General features: G+C 39.5%; 1 long non-coding RNA gene and 1 pseudogene across 11 annotated transcripts in view; one reads left to right on the plus strand and one right to left on the minus strand.

Annotated features, from left to right (window-relative positions):
* The first annotated feature begins 1,585 nt into the window (after positions 1–1,585).
* The window catches only part of LOC141497619 (uncharacterized), a 160,705-nt gene continuing 143,412 nt past the window's right edge, over positions 1,586–18,878 (plus strand). For 5 of the 11 annotated variants that reach the window (XR_012471375.1, XR_012471373.1, XR_012471379.1 and 2 more), the window contains exons 1-2: positions 13,696–13,854; positions 15,013–16,347. This is a non-coding gene — a long non-coding RNA (uncharacterized LOC141497619). Of the gene's footprint in view, positions 1,692–13,680; positions 13,855–15,012; positions 16,348–18,878 lie in introns of those variants that run through there. The other 6 variants (XR_012471376.1, XR_012471377.1, XR_012471380.1 and 3 more) reach the window with 6 other exon arrangements.
* Positions 17,821–18,324, minus strand: LOC141497617 (solute carrier family 25 member 16 pseudogene; annotated as a pseudogene).

Genomic DNA, 18,878 nt, shown 5'->3' on the forward strand with positions numbered 1-18,878 from the left:
CAAATCATGATTACCACACCAATAGGAAAAACTGTTCAAATTCATTCCGGGCAGAGAATTGCATAACTCCTTTTAATACCTTTACTTAAGGTTGGAAGCCCAGCCACAAAACATAATAGAGGAAATTGTGGCTTTGGTTCATTTGATTTTGCTTTTTGGATTCAAGCTGTAGGAAAACATAGACCATTAAAAACTCTGAGGATTAATGGAAAATATATACAGGGCATTTTAGACACTGGTGCAGATGTATCTTGTATAACTGGAAAAGATTGGCCTCCTTCATGGCCAGTCCAAACTACCCCCAATAAATTGATCAGAAATGGACAAGCTATGAGGTTGGGGCAAAGTTCACAAATGCTTAATTGTTTTTCTGATAATGACTCATAGATGTTTCTGCCTTGAGTCTTCTTGCCAAGACTGTTTCAAACAGCTTAGAGACCCTGGCTCCCAACAGCCAACTATTTCTCTCTCTGGAATTCATCACATTGAACTTCAACACTGTTAGACATCACTAAGCTGAGGCAAATGATTTCAATTAAAAAAAAAGTAATACTGGCAAGTGAAAAGAGAATTCTCCAAAATATACAAGCTTTGTCAGAAGTCAATGTAGGATTTGAAATTAAGTAATCAATTCCAAACATAGGACTCTAATAGGACACCTTCCTGTCTTACTCTACAAGTGTTAGATTTCTCTCCCATTAAAATCCCTTGCTCACTTGTAATCTCTTCTTTCTTCCTCATTTTCCTGCATAATGAGCTCTTCCATCACTCCATCACTCCTTAATATGTGGTTTTCTTCTCTCTCTCTCTCTCTCTCTCTCTCTCTCTCTCTCTCTCTCTCCTCCTGCTCCTCCACCTCCTTCTTTCTGCCCTGTCTTCAAAAACATTTTTTCTACTTATTCTAATTTTCACCAATAAATAAGTGGTCTTTTTTCTACTTTCATGACAAGTATGATGCATTTAAAAGTGGATTTAAGCCTAGGGACCAATGAGTTCAATTCTATTATAGTTTAACAGAACAGAGAAGCTTAGGCACTCTGGATTTCTAATCCCCAAATAATCAGAATGTTAACTAGGATTTGTACTCAGGTCACTGTGACTTTCTAGAAGAATCGTCTAGAAGACCTGGCTCTTTTCCTCTAAATATTCCTCCCCCTGCACACACTTTGTTATCCTGTGGAGCCTTTCTTCTGTCTCCTTGTCTATAGTACTTGATTGCTTACAACTTTCTAACAGAGTGTAATCCCAGGGAACAGTCTTCTCTTTTTGGAATCCAGAGGGATTCTCAATAGGCTCCATCAAATCCCATGCAATCCATTTGCTGAGGGGAAAAAAGAGGCAGACAATGAGCAAGGAAAGTTCTTTGTCAGAAGCTGTGTTAGGATTTGAATTCAATGAGTCCACTCTAAGGAGAGTTGTTGGGGGCGGGGGAAGAGGCTTGGCGGTCGCTTAGCGGGGGAAACATAATCACCTTATAAGGGAATGTTACAGAACTCGGCCCCTCATTGAGTAAGAGTTCATGGGAGGGAGGACAGAGGGGATAAAAGTGTCTGCTGAGAGGTTGGGAGGGAGCGGGATGTGATCACAGAAGAATAAAGACTCATTATCCACCTCAGGCGCTCTGTCTGGTTCTTCCCCCATCAAAGAGTGGGGGCCGGAGGTACCCCGAAGACTCACCACGCGTTGGACTGGTGAGTAAGAGGACGGACTAGCATAAAGAAGCCGGCGTTGTAAATAAAAACCCGGCAGAGAGTACTTTAACCACTAGGACACAAAGCTGCCTTCTGCAGTTGCTAAGTGGTTTTTTCCCTATGTACTTCCCTCTCACTTGGGCTCTCTTAATACAATGTCCTACACAATTGTCTCTTCCCCTGTCCCTTGCTCATTATCATATGGTTCTTTTTCTCTCTCTGCCTCTGTGTCTTTTTTTTTGTTTCTCAATTCTTAGGTTTTTCATATCTCACCCACTTGCTCCCTTTTTATCTTCATATATCTCACTGTCTGTTTTCTCTCTCTCTCTCTCAACTTGATCACTCCCTCCCATCTCAAAAGATTTTATTTTCCCTTACTCTCATTCTCACCCAATCATAAGTAGTCTTTTGTTTTACTTCCCAATTAGAGTTGAGAAGAACCTTGGGAGGCTTAGTTGAGAAGAACCTTGGGAGGCACTCAGTCCAACTTGTTTATATTATATCATAGGAAACAGGTTGACACACTCTGAATTCCCCAAGGTTAAACGAATGTGAATTAAGATCTGAATTTAGCACAACCCTCTTTCCAAAAAACGCCCCTCAGAAAGCTTCCTCTCTGTAGGCAACTTTTGCTTTATCTCTCTGTGCTGCTTAGAAACTTTGGACCCGATTTTCAAAATGACCCCAAAATAACTAGGGTCTTCATTTTGTCTATCACTGATATTATCAGACATTTAGAGCTGGAATGAACTCTGAGGGCTACTGACTCCAACTCTATCATTTAAAGACCCAAGCAGCTAAGACAATTTCCACATATTTCCCAACCTCACACAACTAGTAAGCATGTTTTGAAGCAGAATTTGAAATCGGGGCCCTTGACTGTTCAGGACAGTGTTCTATGCTCTAGTGACCTGAGTGTGTTACTTCACACATTTTCCCCAACCCTCATTGCTAAAGGTCCCCTTTCTCTTCTCTTCTTCACAGCTAGCTTACCGCCAATTCTCTGGATCTCACACACATTTCCAGGGGGATTTCTTTTTTTCTTTTTCTGTTATATACTGGGTCATCTAATAACAAGGCTTGCCAGGGTGTGCATCAGAATGAGAAATCACATGGTCTGGACTCCAAGGAAATGACCTCTCTCTGACCTATTAAACCTGAGGAGGTAGATCAGAACAGTACTGGCCATGAGCCAGGGAAAATGCATAAGTTGGGAGATGTTCAAGGTAGAGCAAGGAGGAGAATTTCATTGCATCTCAGAATTAATGGGGGAACTGTAGTAGTAGAAGGCATAATAAGACTGGAAATTCAGTAAGGGCAAGTTGTGAAGTGATTTGACTTCCAAAGAGAATGTTTTACAACTGATATTGAAGGTCATAGGGAGGCACTGAAATGTAATGGGAGTGGGGGTGACATGATAGACCTGCACTTTAGTAAAAACAATCTATTTGCCCAATAGAGGGTGAATTAGGGTAGGGAGACTTGAGGAAGGCAGAAACTCTATTTTCATAGCCCAAGTGTGGGGTACTGAGCTCTGGACAAGAGTGGGGACAATAGCAGGTTTATTGAAAAGATGTCAGGAAGGTCTAATTCTCTCCTTTTTGACTGAAACTAATGAATACTTAGCAAGACTTGAACTGGTGGCTGCAATTACCCATCAGAAGCTAAATCTTCCCAAATAGAGCAGATGACAAAAGTTTATATTGCAAATCGTGGTCTTAAAATATCCTGGAGAATTCAATACATCTGGAATACTGTCAGATACCAGGATGGCCAACAAAAGGAAATGCTACTGGATAAATTTCATGTTCTTGCAACCAAGGAAGCCAGGATGTGTGGTGACAGGGATGTGCAGCCAAGGGGTGGCTTCTCAGTATGGCATGAGGTTGGACCCTTCTGACTTGATTTACCCAAAATTATATTTGAATAATGTCTCACTTGGAAGAATAAATGTGGCCTAAGACATGACCTCTGCCTGGACACTGATATCCAATATTTATACCTATAAGAGAATTTTCCTTTGATGTCCTGGGTCTTTATGGCTACTAAGCAAACCAGAAAAAAGAAGTTTTAGGTGAATTGGATCTAATACCCAGAGTTAGGTTAGGTGCATTAGGTGTGTGGCTCCAACATCTGCAAAAAGCTGCATGTTAAGATAGGAATTAAGTTTCTTTAATTTTATTTAGAATGGATCTTTAGGTAAGAAGGGGAAATTCTTAGAATAATTCCAGTTTTAACACCTAGTTCAAAGCAAGGAATGTGAGTCAGATAAGTATATCAGGAAAAGGAAAATCAATGGTATATTTGGGAATATTTTGAAAAAGTTCATTTTGATTAAGGATGTTTAAGTCATTACTGTAACAAGAGCAAAGGCTAAGATTGTTTTATTTTTAAACCATATGCTGGGAACTCTGAACTAAGAAGATTGTTGAATGCATATGTTACAAGCTTAAGTCAGCACAATGATTCTCTTTGGGTCTTTGGTCATATAGTAAACCACTAATGAAAGTTATTGTGTTAAAGTGAAGTATGTGCATCAATATGGCAATAAGGCAAAATGTAAATTGCAATAAACTCCAAAATCTCATTGTCTTGTGAAAAAAAAAAAAACATGTGTTTTGATCTGAGTAAAATGTTACACAGATTCTTTACCAGAAGACAAAGTCTCAACTAGTCACCTGAGCTGGAGAGGACTTTTTCGAACAGATTCAGAAGATGCAGAAGGACATTGGATGTTTCCAGGGCTGAAGCAAAGAGAGGAGAGAGAGCTGACCAGTTCACCTCTACCATTTCTTGCCTATGTATACATTGTATAGCCAGGTGATCTGTTTTTAACCTCCCTTTGATTCTGTAAATGTGACACCGTAATTATGCCCTTCTCCTTAAAAAAGAGAGGCAGGGTAGAGATGTTCTCCATTGAAAGAAAAGGAGGGAGGGGCAGTTAGGTGGTGCAGTGGATAGAGCACCCACCCTGGATTCAGGAGTACTTGAGTTCAAATCTGGCTTCAGACACTTAGTAATTTCCTAGCTGTGTGGCCTTGGGCAAGCCACTTAACCCCATAGGCCTTGCAAAAACCTAAAAAAAAAGAAAGAAACGGAGGGAGATTATTGAGTGGCATGAGTCTGCATATGCTATCTACAAAGACTCTTACCACTGATTTAGCTGGACTGTACAACTTAAAGAGATAGGTGGGCTGAGAGACTCAAGTGAGTTGTAATGGTGATACCTGGATTCTTTGTAAAGATGCTTGTAGTTCGTGCTTACCCAGGTTATGAAGATGATAACACAAAAGTTTAACTTATTTTGAAAAAAAAGTGGGGAATGAAGCACAATATCAATATTTGTGTAATCCCTATATAAAATGCAGTCCTTGTCACCTTTCTGGGCCCTGAGAAACTCCTTAGAAATATAAACCTGGCTAGACACATTTGGGTCTGAGAATAATCTGACAGAACCCAAATGCTTGACTCTAAGATCAAGAGATATACCATAAATTTGCCTGAGATACACAAAACGGTTCCAGCCAAGATGGCAGAGAGAAGGCAGGCACAGTTCTTAAGTCTCCTGATCTCTTCCCTAATCTATCACATGAAACAAACCTCTTAAAAGAAATCTGACCCACAAAACCCTGAAAGAAAAGCCAGGAGAAAGAACCTCTACCTTAGGATTTGTCTCCCGCAGCAGCTTTGGCCGAATTCGGGCGAATGAGTCTGGGCTCAGAGGGATGATCTGCCCCGATCAGCCAGATTAACAGCTGTATTGGAACTGGGAGTCTGAGGGCAGGAGAGCAGGACCTGCTGGATCAGTGGTACAGCTGGATGAAAGAGGCTTGGGTCCACAGGGAAGCAGAGGCGCTGGTGTTGGTGCTGTCCCCCTGGAGCTCGGGAACCAGGCTGGGGGAAGAGTTCTGGTGCAGGAGACCTGCAGACACCATCCCTAGGCTCCTCTGGTCTTAGAAACTCTGAGGGCATGCCTCCATTGCACAGAGGCCTCTTCCCAAACAAAGGCAAACTACTTCTGCCTCAGGCCCAGGTGTGTGAGCAGAAGAAACAGCCCAGCTGAGGAATGACCTCAGGCCAGGGTAAAGCCCACCATTGATTGTAGGCAAAAGAATTCAATATTTCCAAATCCTCCCTTCAGGCAAAGGGAGAAGGTCTCACAACCAAGGTCACAGACACACCAGAGAGGGCAACCAGCACCTCCTACTGGCCAGCCAGAGAAACTGCACTCAGTAAAGCCTTTAGCGATCTCAAGCCCAGGTGAACCAGCCCCCCCCCCCCACTCAAGGTCTTAGCATAATGAAGAAGGATAAGCAGAAAGGTGGATCCATAGAAAAATTCCTGGAAGGGAAAGACCCCAACTAAGAGAGACTTGGAACCTCTGAGAAGAATACAATCTGGTCTCCAGCACAGAAAGACTTCCTTGAAGAAATAAGGAAGGAGCTAAAAAATTTGGGAGAGACAATTAATACCTTGCAACAAGAAAACAAAACCTTAGAACGTACAATTGGACAAACACAAAAGGAGAATAAATCTCTCAGATCATCAATTGGACAATTACAAAATGAGAACAATTCTCTCATATCCTCAAATGAGCAAATGCAAAAAGAAATTAATTCTCTCAAAACCTCAATTGGTCAAATGGAAAGCTCTTTCAAATGTAGAATTGACCAATTGGAAAAGGAGTTGCAAAAGGTTAATGAAGAAAACTCCTCCCCTCCAAAAATAATGGAGTCTACAGAAACTGATGACCCCATGAGCCAGCAAGAGTCAGTTAAACAACATCAAAAAATAGAAAAAATAGAAGGAAATGTAAAATACCTCATCAACAAAACCACTGATCTTGAGAATAGATCGAGGAGGGGCAACCTGAAAATTATAGGACTTCCTGAAAACATTGAAGAGAAAAAAAACCTGGACTTAATATTACAGGATCTAGTGATGGAAAACTGCCCTGACATCATGGAATCAGAGGGCAAAGTAGTGATTGAAAGAGTACATCGATCCCCACCAGACAAAGATCCTAAAAGGAAAACACCAAGGAATGTTGTGGCAAAACTTCAGAACTATCAGATAAAAGAGAAAATCCTGCAAGCAGCCAGAAAGAAACAATTTAAACATCAAGGAGCCACAGTAAGGATCAAGCAGGACCTGCCTGCATCAACTTTAAGGGATTCAAGGGCCTGGAACGAGATATTTCGAAGATCACGGGAGCTTGGAAGGCAGCCAAGAATCTACTTTCCTGCAAAGCTGAGCCTTCTCTTCCAGGGGAAAAAGATGGACATTTAATGAAATGGAAGAATTCCAAAAATTTCTGATGAAAAGACCAGAGCTAAACAGAAAATTTGGACATCAAACAGGAGGATCAAGAGACAAATGAAAAGGTTAAAAAAGGGGGGGGGGGGCGGTAAAAGAAAAAAAATGCAATCCAGTAAGTTGAAACTGGCTATGGGGTTTAAAAAAAAAGATTCTCATAAGCCTTGAGAAATGTAAATCGAAGAGAGAGAATACACCTAGCCAGAAATGATGGACATTGATGACCTATCCATGAGACTACTATCTAATGGGATGTAACTGGCTTTAACCCCACTTGGGAGAAAGACTCTAATAACTCTCAGGAATTTTGACTCTATTCAATAGAATATACAGAACTAGAAGGGACAGACAATCAGAATTTTCTATGACTTAGATAGAATGTTCTGAAAAAAAAACACTACTGCCCTAAAAATGGGGACAGGAAAGAGACAGGAAGAGGGAGGGGATTGAAATCTCATTACATTAAGAGGTACAAAAACCTATGGTAATAGTGGGGAAGACAGGAGCAGAGGAGAAACACCTGAATCTTCTTCCCATCAGCATTGGCTTTAAGTCAACCTACACATAGTCAGTTAACTTATAAAACATCTAACCTTTCAAGTATTAAAAGGAGAAAAGGGGAGGGGGATGGAGTAAGGGAGGGGGAGTGGGGGAAATGAGGGGAAATAACAAAAGGAAGGGAAGGGAAAAGGGAAAAAGGGAAAGGGGAAAGAAAGGGGAGGGTGTGATACAGGTAGGCAAACACACTGAAGGGAGTGGTTTTCAGAAACAAAAGATTGGGGAATATGGATAAAAGGGGGGAAAGGGGGAAAATACAAGCAGAGGGAAGATAGCACAGAGGGCAATAAAGAATTAGTAATCATAACCTTGAATGTGAATGGGATGAACTCTCCCTTAAAACATAAGCAAATAGTAAAGTGGATTAAAACCACAATCCTACAATATGCAGATTACAAGAAACTCATTTGAAGCAGAGAGATACCTATAGAGTAAAGGTAAAAGGTTGGAGCAAAATATATTTTGCTTCAGCTGAAGTACAAAAAGCAGGGGGTAGCAATCCTTATGTCAGACAAAGCAGCAGCAAAAATAGATAGTGTTAAAAGAGAAAAGGAAGGAAACTTTATCCTCCTAAAAGGTACCATAGACAATAAAGTCACCTCAATATTGAATATATATGCACCCAGTGGGACAGCACCCAAATGCTTAGAGGAGAAGCTGAAAGAATGACAGGAAGACAAAGACAGCAAAACTCTACTAGTGGGAGACCTCAACCTCCCACTATCAGATCTAGATGAATCAAATCATAAAACAAACAAGAAAGAAATTAGGGAGGTAAATAGATTGTTAGAAAAATTAGATATATTAGACTTATGGAGGAAACTGAATGGGGATAGAAAGGAATATACCTTTTTCTCTGCAGTACATGGAACTTATACAAAAATTGACCATGTACTAGGACATAAAAACCTAATGATCAACTGCAGAAAGGCAGAAATAGTGAATACATCTTTCTCAGATCACAATGCAATAAAAGTTATATGCAATACTGGGCCAAGGAGATATAGACCCAGAACAAATTGGAAGCTGAATAACCTCACTTTAAAAAATGAGTGGACCAAAAAACAAATTATAGAAAGAATTAACCATTTTATCCTAGATAATGATAATAATGAAGCAACATACCAAAATCTATGGGATTCATTCAAAGCAGCTCTCACAGGATATATTATAGCTCCAAATGCTTATATGAATGAATTGGAGAAAGAGGAAATCGATGAACTAAACATGCAACTAAAAAAATTAGAGAAAGAACAAATCAAAAATCCCCAATTAAGTACCAAATTAGAAATTCTAAAAATTAAAGGCGAAATTAATAAAATTTAAAGCAAAAAACTATTGAATAAATAAATAAAACCAAAAGTGGTATTATGAAAAAACAATAAAATTGATAAACCACTGGTCAAATTGATTAAAAAAAAAGAAAGAAGAAAACCAAATTGCTAGCATCATAAATGAAAAAGGTGAACTCACCACCAATGAGGAGGAAATTAAAGTAATAATTCGAAATTATTTTGCCCAACTCTATGCCAATAAATTTGATAATCTAAATGAAATGGATGAATATTTACAAAAATGTAAGTTGCCCAGGGGAAATGAAGAAGAGATTAAATACCTAAACAAACTTATCTCAGAAAAAGGAATTCAACAAGCCATTATTGATCTCCCTAAAAAAAATCTCCAGGGCCTGATGGATTCACAAGTGAATTCTACCAAACATTTAAGGAACAATTGGTTCCAATCCTATATAAACTCTTTGGAACTTTGCCTAACTCTTTCTATGAAACCAATATAGTACTGTTACTTAAACCAGGAAGAGTCAAAACAGAGAAAGAAAATTATAGACCTATCTCCCTGATGCAAAAGTCCTAAAAAAAAACTTAGCAAAAGGATTACAACAAGTCATCACTAGGATAATACATTATGATCAAGTAGGATTTATTGCAGGAATGGAGGGTTGGTTCAATATTAGGAAAACTGTTAGTATACTCAATTATATCAACAACAAACCTGTCAGAAATCATACGATCATATCAATAGATGCTGAAAAACCTTTTGAGAAAATACAGCATCCATTCCTATTAAAAACACTACAGAGTATAGGAATAAATGGACTGTTCCTTAAAATAATTAGCAGTATCTATCTTAGACCATCAAGAAGCATTATATTCAATGGGGAGAGGCTAGAGGCATTCTCAATAAGATCAGGGGTGAAACAAGGGTGCCCATTATCACCACTACTATTCAATATTGTATTAGAAATGCTAGCATCAGCAATTAGAGAAGAAAAAGAAATTGAAGGAATTAGAATTGGGAAGGAAGAGACAAAACTCTCACTCTTTGCAGATGACATGATGCTCTACCTAGAGAATCCCAAGAAATGATCTAAAAAACTACTGGAAACAATTAGAAATTTTAGCAAAGTTGCAGGTTATAAAATAAAACCTCATAAATCCTCAACTGTGTAGCAAGAAACAGCAGGAAGAGCTAGAAAGAAAAATCCCATTCAAAGTAAACTCAGACAATATAAAATATGTGGGAGTCTTTTTGCCAAGGCAGACTCAGAATATTTTTGAAAACAATTATAAAACACTTCTCACACAAATTAAATTAGATTTAAATAACTGGGCAACTATCAACTGCTCATGGATAGGTAGAGCTTATATAATAAAAATGACAATTCTACCAAAACTAAACTATCTGTTTAGTGCCGTACCAATCAAAATTCCAAAAAATTACTTTAACAAGTTAGAAAAAATGGTAAGTAAATTCATATGGAGAAATAAAAAGTCAGGAATTGCCAGGAGCTTAATGAAAAAAGTGCAAAAGAAGGTGGCTTAGCCCTACCCGATGTAAAATTATATTATAAAGCATCAGTCATCAAAACTGTTTGCTACTGGCTAATAAATACAGGGGTGGACCAATGGAATAGACTAGGTGTGAAAGCAGGAGAGGAGTATAGTAATCTGCTGTTTGATAAACCCAAAGAGTCTGGCCACTGGGATAAAAACTCCTTCTTTGATAAAAACTGCTGGGATAATTGGAAGTTAGTATGGAAGAAACTTAGATTAGACTAACACCTCACAACCTTTACCAAGATAAGATCCAAATGGTTACAGGACAGACATAAAAAACAATACTATAAGCAAATTAGAAGATCAAGGACTCTACCTGTCAGATCTATGGAAATGGGAACACTTTATGACTAAGGAAGAGTTGGAGACCATCACCAAAAACCAATTAGATGATTTCAATTACATTAAATTAAAAAGCTTTTGCACAGATAAAACCAATGTAACGAAGATCAAAAGAAATGTAGTAAATTGGGAAACAATATTTACAACTAATGATTCTGACAAAGGACTCATTTCTAAAATATACAGAGAACTGAGTCATATTTTTAAAACAAAAAGCCATTTCCCAATGGACAAATGGTCAAAGGAAATGCAAAGGCAATTTACAGATGAGGAGATCAAAGCAATCTATAGCCATATGAAAAAATGCTCTAAATCATTAATTATTAGAGAAATGCCAATTAAAGCTTCTCTGAGATACCACCCCACACCTCTCAGGTTGGCCAGTATGACTAGGAAGGATAATGATCATTGTTGGAAGGGATGTGGGAAATCTGGGACACTATTACACTGTTGATGGAGCTGTGAACTCATCCAACCCTTCTGGAGAGCTATTTGGAGGTATGCCCAAAGGGAAACAAAAATGTGCATACCCTTTGACCCAGCAATACCACTACTGGGTCTATACCCTGAAGAGAAGAGGAAAAAGGGTAAAAACATTACTTGTACAAAAATATTTATAGCAGCCCTGTTTGTGGTGGCAAAGAATTGGAAATCCAGTAAATGTCCTTCAGTTGGGGAATGGCTTAGCAAACTGTGGTATATGTATGTCATGGAACACTATTGTTCTATTAGAAACTAGGACAGACGGGATTTCAGGGAAACCTGGAGGGATTTGCATGAACTGATGCTGAGTGAGATGAGCAGAACCAGAAAAACACTGTACACCCTAACTGCAATATGGGAGTGATGTTCAACCTTGAAGGACTTGCTCATTCCATCAGTGCAACAATCGGGAACAATTTTGGGCTGTCTGCAAAGGAGAGTACCATCTGTGTCCAGATAAGGAACTGTGGAATTTGAACAAAGTGCAAGGACTATTCCCTTTAATTTAGGAAAAAAACAGATATCTTATTGTCTGATCTTGTTACCTCTGAGAATTCTGTTCTCTTTAAGGATATGATTTCTCTCTCATCACACTCAATTTGGATTAAGGTACAACATGGAAACAAAGTAAAGACTGACAGAGTGCTTTCTGTGGGGGGGGGAGGGAAGCAAGATTGGGGGAAAATGTAAAACTCAAATAATATCTTTATAAAAATAAATTTAAATTAAAAAAAGAGATACACAAAGTGTTCTTGTTAACCCAAGCATGTTGCTGTATCTGTAACATTGCTGTTTTCTCCCGAGACTGCCTCCCCTTTCCCCAGATGCAGCTGGAACCATAAGATGGTAAATGCCACTTGTCTTGAACCTGTTGGAAGCCCATGAATATGTGACTCCCTCTGTCTCGAGTAACGTGTTAAGCCATAAAGCAAGATCTGTACTAAGCCATATGTCTACATATGTTTCTAATAGTCTGACAAGGAAATCTAACTGCTATCTCTGCTTCTGTATCCTCCTTGCTCACAATACACCCCCCACCCCAAATACTAAAACCTTGTTCTCTGGACAATCAGTGCTATGTGCCTTAAGAAGGTATTGTCACATAGTCATTGGTAATAAAATGCATTCCCAAAAATTCATAGTTTTGTATCCATCTGTCTTCTTTGGGTTCAGCAACCAAGTGGTCCTGCCTGTAAGCTGTATGGATGAAAAGTTTTCAACGAATAGAGACCTAGGGGAAAACCTGACAACCACATGGGAACAGCATGAGCAACATGAGATCCCCACAGACCCTTCTCCTAGAATTGTCCTAAAGATATATTCATGAGGTCTGCCCAGATGAGGGAACATTCCCATACTTTCACTGAGTTACAACAGACAATAATTCTATCCATTTATGTGAAGAACATTAAAAAGATGGGTCATCAGCACAATATGTAAACTCCATCAAAAATAAGAACAAGCGAATAATGGTTCTAATAATAATAATCACTTTATAGTGTGACATGGCTTGAAAAACAATTTGTAAGCATCCCATTTGAACCCTACAAGGAGTCTTTTATGTTCTTAGCATAGGTATTATCATTCCCATTCTGTAGATATTAAAAATTGAGGTTGAGGGAGTTGAAGTGGCTTGTCTAAGGTCTAGCAATGAGAAAGCAGAACTCCAGTGCAGGTCTTATGACTCCAATTCAGTTTGTGTCTCCATTGTGCCAGTTCACTAGTGACAGGGCAGCTGGTGTTGGAGAGAATAAAATCACAAATCTGAAATAGCTTTAGAAATACATTTATGAAGTCACTTTGTAGAAAAGACTGAACCAGAAGGGAGGGTGGAGTTCCCTCTTAGGGTTACATTCTAGAGGATTTAGACAGGGGTCTCCACACATAAACAAAGGGGGTAGACATTGGGTTGGTGCGTGTGTTCCTCTCTGTCTCTCCCCACCTCGACTCCATCTTTGTCTCCTCCTGCCTTGAAAAGGAGGCTGAGGCATGGCCCCTTCCCCAGACCAGCCCCCTCCTCCTCTGCTCTGGGGGGCTGTGTGCTGTCCAAGTGCTATTCAAGGCTGCTGATTCACAGATGCTGCTGCACCTTTTGTGCTCTTCCATTTGGAGAGCTCCCCCTCCCTCCCTGGGCCTCCCTCTCTCAGTTTCCACAAAGGGGCCCACCCTCCCCCACCCCAAGCTGAGCTAAGCTACTGTCCCCTGCCCCCTGCCCCAGCAGATTGCCCTGAGAACCCTGGGCCCCTGGTCAGGCCCGGGCCCCCTCTCTTCACCAGGCTGGGTGATGGGGGACTGAGAGAAAGCTTTGGGGGCGGTCCCCATAGTTCTGAGACTCAGGTCAGAGTCTCTTCCTATCTCCCCAGTCTGCTCAGAGAAGAGACAAGCCCCGCCTTTCAGTGACATCACCATACTCACCCTCTCCTATATTGAGAGGAAGCTTCTTTGTCTGCTAGAGGATGTGAGAAAGTGCGGAGCAGGTGGAGATCTGGCCCCTCACAACTTGCCTTGCCCTCCCCTACATAAGTCCCCTTCTTTACCCCTATTTCCCTTCATCTTCCAGGCTGACTGTCCTTAAGGGTCCTGAAAATGCCCAAGGGTTTGTGAGGTAGGTAAGTACACCCTTCTCTAGCCCTGCCTCATTCCCCCCCACTTTATTCTCCTTTTCTTCCTTTTCTCCCCCCTTCAACATTTTCATGAAGCCTTCCCCTCGATTGTTTTTTCTTAGTCCTCAGGAGGATGTCTGTAAGAGCAGGTGGTAGATATTCATATTTTTGTTTTTGCATGTCTTGTGTAAATATGTCCAATCATTCCTCTGTGTGAGTGTGCATGGGGATGTATGTGTGTATGTGTTGGGGTGAACCTGGGCATGGCTGTCCCTTTGGGGCTGCCCCTGCCTGGGGCTTCCTGTCTGCCCAGGCCTTTGTCTGGGGGTCTGGGGTTTGGGGGCTGAGGGGTTGGGGTGGGGTGGAATTGGTCGAGACAAGCAGGAACCAGCCTTTGGGACCACTCTCTCCCTCCCCTCCTCACATGGATGTTTCCATCCTCCCTTTCTGCATCTTGGCTTTGTCTTAGAACGGAGGAGAGAGAAGGCAGGGTGGGAACTTTGGCCCTTTTCTTCTTCATCTCATCTCTTTTGTTTTAAAAAAGCACGTGGGGGGGTGTTTCAAGAAACTTATTGTGGAAAGAGGGGGCTATCTCCGAAGTTGCAGATCTCTATTATTTTCAATCTGAAAGATCAGGGTTGTTTTAATGGGCACTTCTTTCATTTGGAGTGATTTGTTGATGACCTACTTGCATTTCGTTCTTTGAAAATTTCCTGTTCTTTTGCCCTATTGGAGAAAGACTCTTAATCTTGGAAAATGGAAGCACTTCCTTCTTTATCTCCAGTGAGCAATGAGCCTGTGAGATATTTAATGCAAAGGTGTGTTTCCTCACATATCTGTTTCCCTTCTTATTTTGCCTGCCTTTGCTCTCTTTAGGCTAAACTATTTCAACTTAATAGAAGCAGAATTATCTATTTTGTTTTCTGTGACTCTCATTTATACTTCTTCTGTCATAACCTCTTGCCCTTGCTATGGATGTGAATAATAATTTCCTCCTTCTTCCTTCATTTTGTTGTTGACTCTCCTTATACACCTACATTGGCTCAGACAGAATATAAAGAGCCATTTTATTCTGTTTTGATGATTCTACTCCCATATTCTTTTTTGTTTGTTTTTTGACTAGGTAAAAGAGGACATTATTTGCTTCATTTCTTTCTTTCTTAGGCTTTATCACTGAAGAGGGATTGGCTCACTCAAACTGAGACCCATTGAAGATTTTAATTTATAAAAGTCAAGGTATTCCACTGCAAGCATGGCCATCTCCAATCATCCTGATTTATATCTGGCCACCAGACCCAGAGGGCCCTGGAGGAGAAAGTGAGCTTGGTTACTTTGCACAGCCCTCTCTCACTTAAATGGGATTCACTTGCAGGTCATGGCATCAACTCCTTTATATCATCGTACATTCAAAGAAGATATGTAATTTAATTTGATAAATGCTGAAAGGTATTCATAACCCATCAACTATCTGGCAAACTACTTCTCTTTTATCTTAACTGTTTGTTTCTATATCATATTCCATATTCTAACTTCCCTCAACACTCTCCAGAGGCTGTCTTTGGAGTTATTAAATGTGATTTTGCTTTAATTTGTTTGCCTCTGTATACTGCACGCCTAGGCTTACCCATTGTTCTGCCTTTCACTTTTTAACAGGTTGCAACTGTGTTCTGGAAAGCTAAGTGCCCCAGTGGAGCCGAAATTTCTTTGCCCAAATGAAATCAGTCAGGAAATGTGAGACAGGACTAAACAGCAGTTTTTATCATATTCACTGATTTGTAGTAGAGGTTTTTGATCTATCATTGACCAAAACTCATTGTCCCCTCTTTCTCTTGCTCTAGTACTACCCTCAAGATTATTGGCTTCTTTTTAAATATTTTTATTGTTGTTTCCTGTTTCTTACATCACCAATGTATCACTTTTGTCCCTTCCTCTCTCCCTTCTTGAGTGTCATACCATATGCCAAATCATATTTTTTTGTTTTAGAGAGGAATAGATGCATTTGGAAAAGGATGTTATTTGTATAACCCCTGTGGACATCTCACCTCTTGGACAAGGTATGGTGATGTTGTCTTCGCATGATTCTTTTTGGGTCCATTTGCTTTTTCACAATTTGCTTTTAAGTTTTTTGCTGTGCCATTCTTTATATTGAAATTGGTAACTATGGTAACTACACGTTACCATAGACACATAGTTTTCTTGGCTTTGTTTATTTCACTTTAAATCAGTTCACAAAGATGTTTCCTTACTTCTCTGTTTTTCATGCCCATCATTCTTTCCTTCTTTTGTAACATTTATTTATTATTGTTGAATTTTTAAATGTATTCTCTAAATGGCACAGAATGCAAGTTTTCCTTCAATAAAATGCTTGTAGTTTCCTTTCAGGAAATCCTGGAAGATAATCGTTTTACACATTTAACTTTGCTCAAGGTTGCTTGACAATATTTAGTAATACTATTATAACCCGGAAGGGGAAACCTACACATGCAGTTTCATCAATGGGTAAGTTTATCAAAGAAACAAATATTTATCTGATGAGAAGTCAAAAAAAATCAATACATGTCATCTCATTTTTGATCAAAACTCATCAATTTAAAAAAGGCCTTACAAGAAATGTTCTTTCTCTTAACTCAAAACAAACGTGTAGGCAAACAGTGATATCCACTAATCTTCTAATTCATCTCATGATAATGATTTTATATATCATGTCCTTTAAAACAAATTTGAAAAAATAGAAAATAATGATGATAAAATCTACAATGAATGAATCCTGGTACTTTTAAATTGCTCAGTTTTAAACAGAAGATGACTAGAATTATTTTCAATATCACCGTTAAATAAATTTCCATGACGGAAGATGTTTCTCTCATGGAAGAACATTTTTAAAAACTATCTGTTGTTTGTCCTTCATTTTTGAAGGAGACAATGACATCAGGGAGGTGATGCCATGACAAGCACAAAAATTAGATTTGAATATGGGGGGTGGTGGGTGCTGTGCTAAGTCACCAGTCTCACATTCTCCTCCAGAGCCATTTGGGTCCAGTGGCCCCAGATATGAATCAGGAAGCCTGGAGGAGGCCCCGGATGGAAGGTAATAAGGGTCAAGTGATTTACTCCAGGTCACACACCTAGTAAAAGTGGCAAGTGACTGAGGCAGAATTAGAACTCCCATTCTCCTGAATCCAAGGCCAGTGCTCTATCCAAGGAAGCACCTTGCTGCCCTTGTGATATTGTAATATATGAATGCATATATCATTCTAATTGATTATACAATCCATATATTGACCACAAGGAGGATACTGACAATCTACCTGTCTTCTACAAATAAAATCTATCAGGGTTGGCCTGCTTTTTGAGATCACTAAGTTTACTCACAATCATTCTAACTGACTTTTAGGAATAGGTTGTCTATTAGGAAAACTTATGTAAATTATCCCATAGTATCAGAGAACTTAATTCTAGTACCTACAAGGGAGCTTATCTAATTGGTTAAGAAAAAGTTTCCAAAAGATTAAATCTGAATAAGAAAGCATAATTAACCTGATTCATTGTAAAATTCAGAATAGGTTTTCATTAAGTCTGGCTTCAGGCTGAGATTTTTTTTAGTACTATGATTTAAAAAAAAAACCTGGAGAGAACACAATAAAGTTAAGAGGAAATCTCAGAAAACCTGTAATGGGCATCAATGAAACTCATCAGTTTCTAAGAACTTTAGATTATTCTAATGAAACTGATAGATTATCAAATAAAAAAGTCAGGAAACACTTCTAATTTCTGGCTTAAAATCAAAATTAAATGTTCCCATACCAGGGACTATAATTTTAAACTTCACTTAATCTATAGACACTGCTGACCTCCATCTTCTTGTCAATAGGAAAGTAAAGCAACAAAAGGGTATATACAAATAAAAAGAAAAATGTGACTAGTTGAGGTATTAAAACTGCTTCTTTTGCTTGTAAATTGTGAACACTCTGGCTTAAGAACAAACACAGGGAATGAAGTTAAGAGACAGACCCTGACAGAGTCCTGTGAATATCCCATGCTGTCTGTCTTCATTCTTCAGTGTCTTCTTCCTTGTGAGGCACTTTTAAGAATCTGGGAGAACAGTTCTGAACTGCATTTAAGGAGAGGTTAGATCAAGCAGATAAGATACTGTCTCTGCTATTGTTCCAGCAACACCAATACAAAGCAAGTGTATATTTTCAGAACTAAAACATTTGTGCTGTCTTTTTAAGACCTTTCAAGAAAGTTAGGAGGATGGGAGAGGCCAACAGTCTTTAAGGTACCAAAAGTAGAAATGAAATCCCTGCATAGGGAGCCATTCTTATAAAAGTAGCCATCAGTCCTCTGAAAAATCCTTTCCTTTGCATCAATTGTTTTGAATGTATGAACAGCTCCTATGTATGTATGTTCTCCTTTCTCCTGCAAAACCAGGCAAACTCTAAGTCAGCTCTGTTAGGTGCAGGTGACTGCTGTCATCTTATGTTCCATGTAATAAATTTTTCTAATGGACAAAGGACATAAACTGAATTAAATCATATGGAAAGATTATAATCACCTTTGCTCCAGTTTCCTTATATAAACCAAGACAGCCTTTGTTTCTGGGGACAGTACACAAAATAGAAAACAAGCCAGAATGTTTGCAATGGTGACTGACTACGCACCTATAATTATGTGTTCTCAATCCAAAGGTGGGATGGTGATTTTAGCACAACATCCTGTACTTCATTCTACCACAAAGAAGCCCAGCCATTAGAAATCCCTGTGAGTTGAGTCTGTCTGTAGTGGGCTGGAGCTCCCACTTCCTGCTCCTCCAGTCCTAGGGATTGCCAGTGCCACCATCTCTGCCTTGGGGCTGCATGGGCTAGGGTGGGGAGTACAATCAGAGCCCTGTGCCCTGCAAGTGTTCAACTCATGATGGAAAATGACCAGTTCAGCCTGGCAATGCATTACAGGGCTGCCCCATAGTCCAGCAGCTGAGGTTCCAGTACTCCTGATGGGGTCCTGCTTCCACATATCCTTTCTTACAGCAT

The sequence above is a fragment of the Macrotis lagotis genome, chromosome X (assembly GCF_037893015.1).
Source record: "Macrotis lagotis isolate mMagLag1 chromosome X, bilby.v1.9.chrom.fasta, whole genome shotgun sequence".
NCBI lineage: Eukaryota > Metazoa > Chordata > Mammalia > Peramelemorphia > Peramelidae > Macrotis > Macrotis lagotis.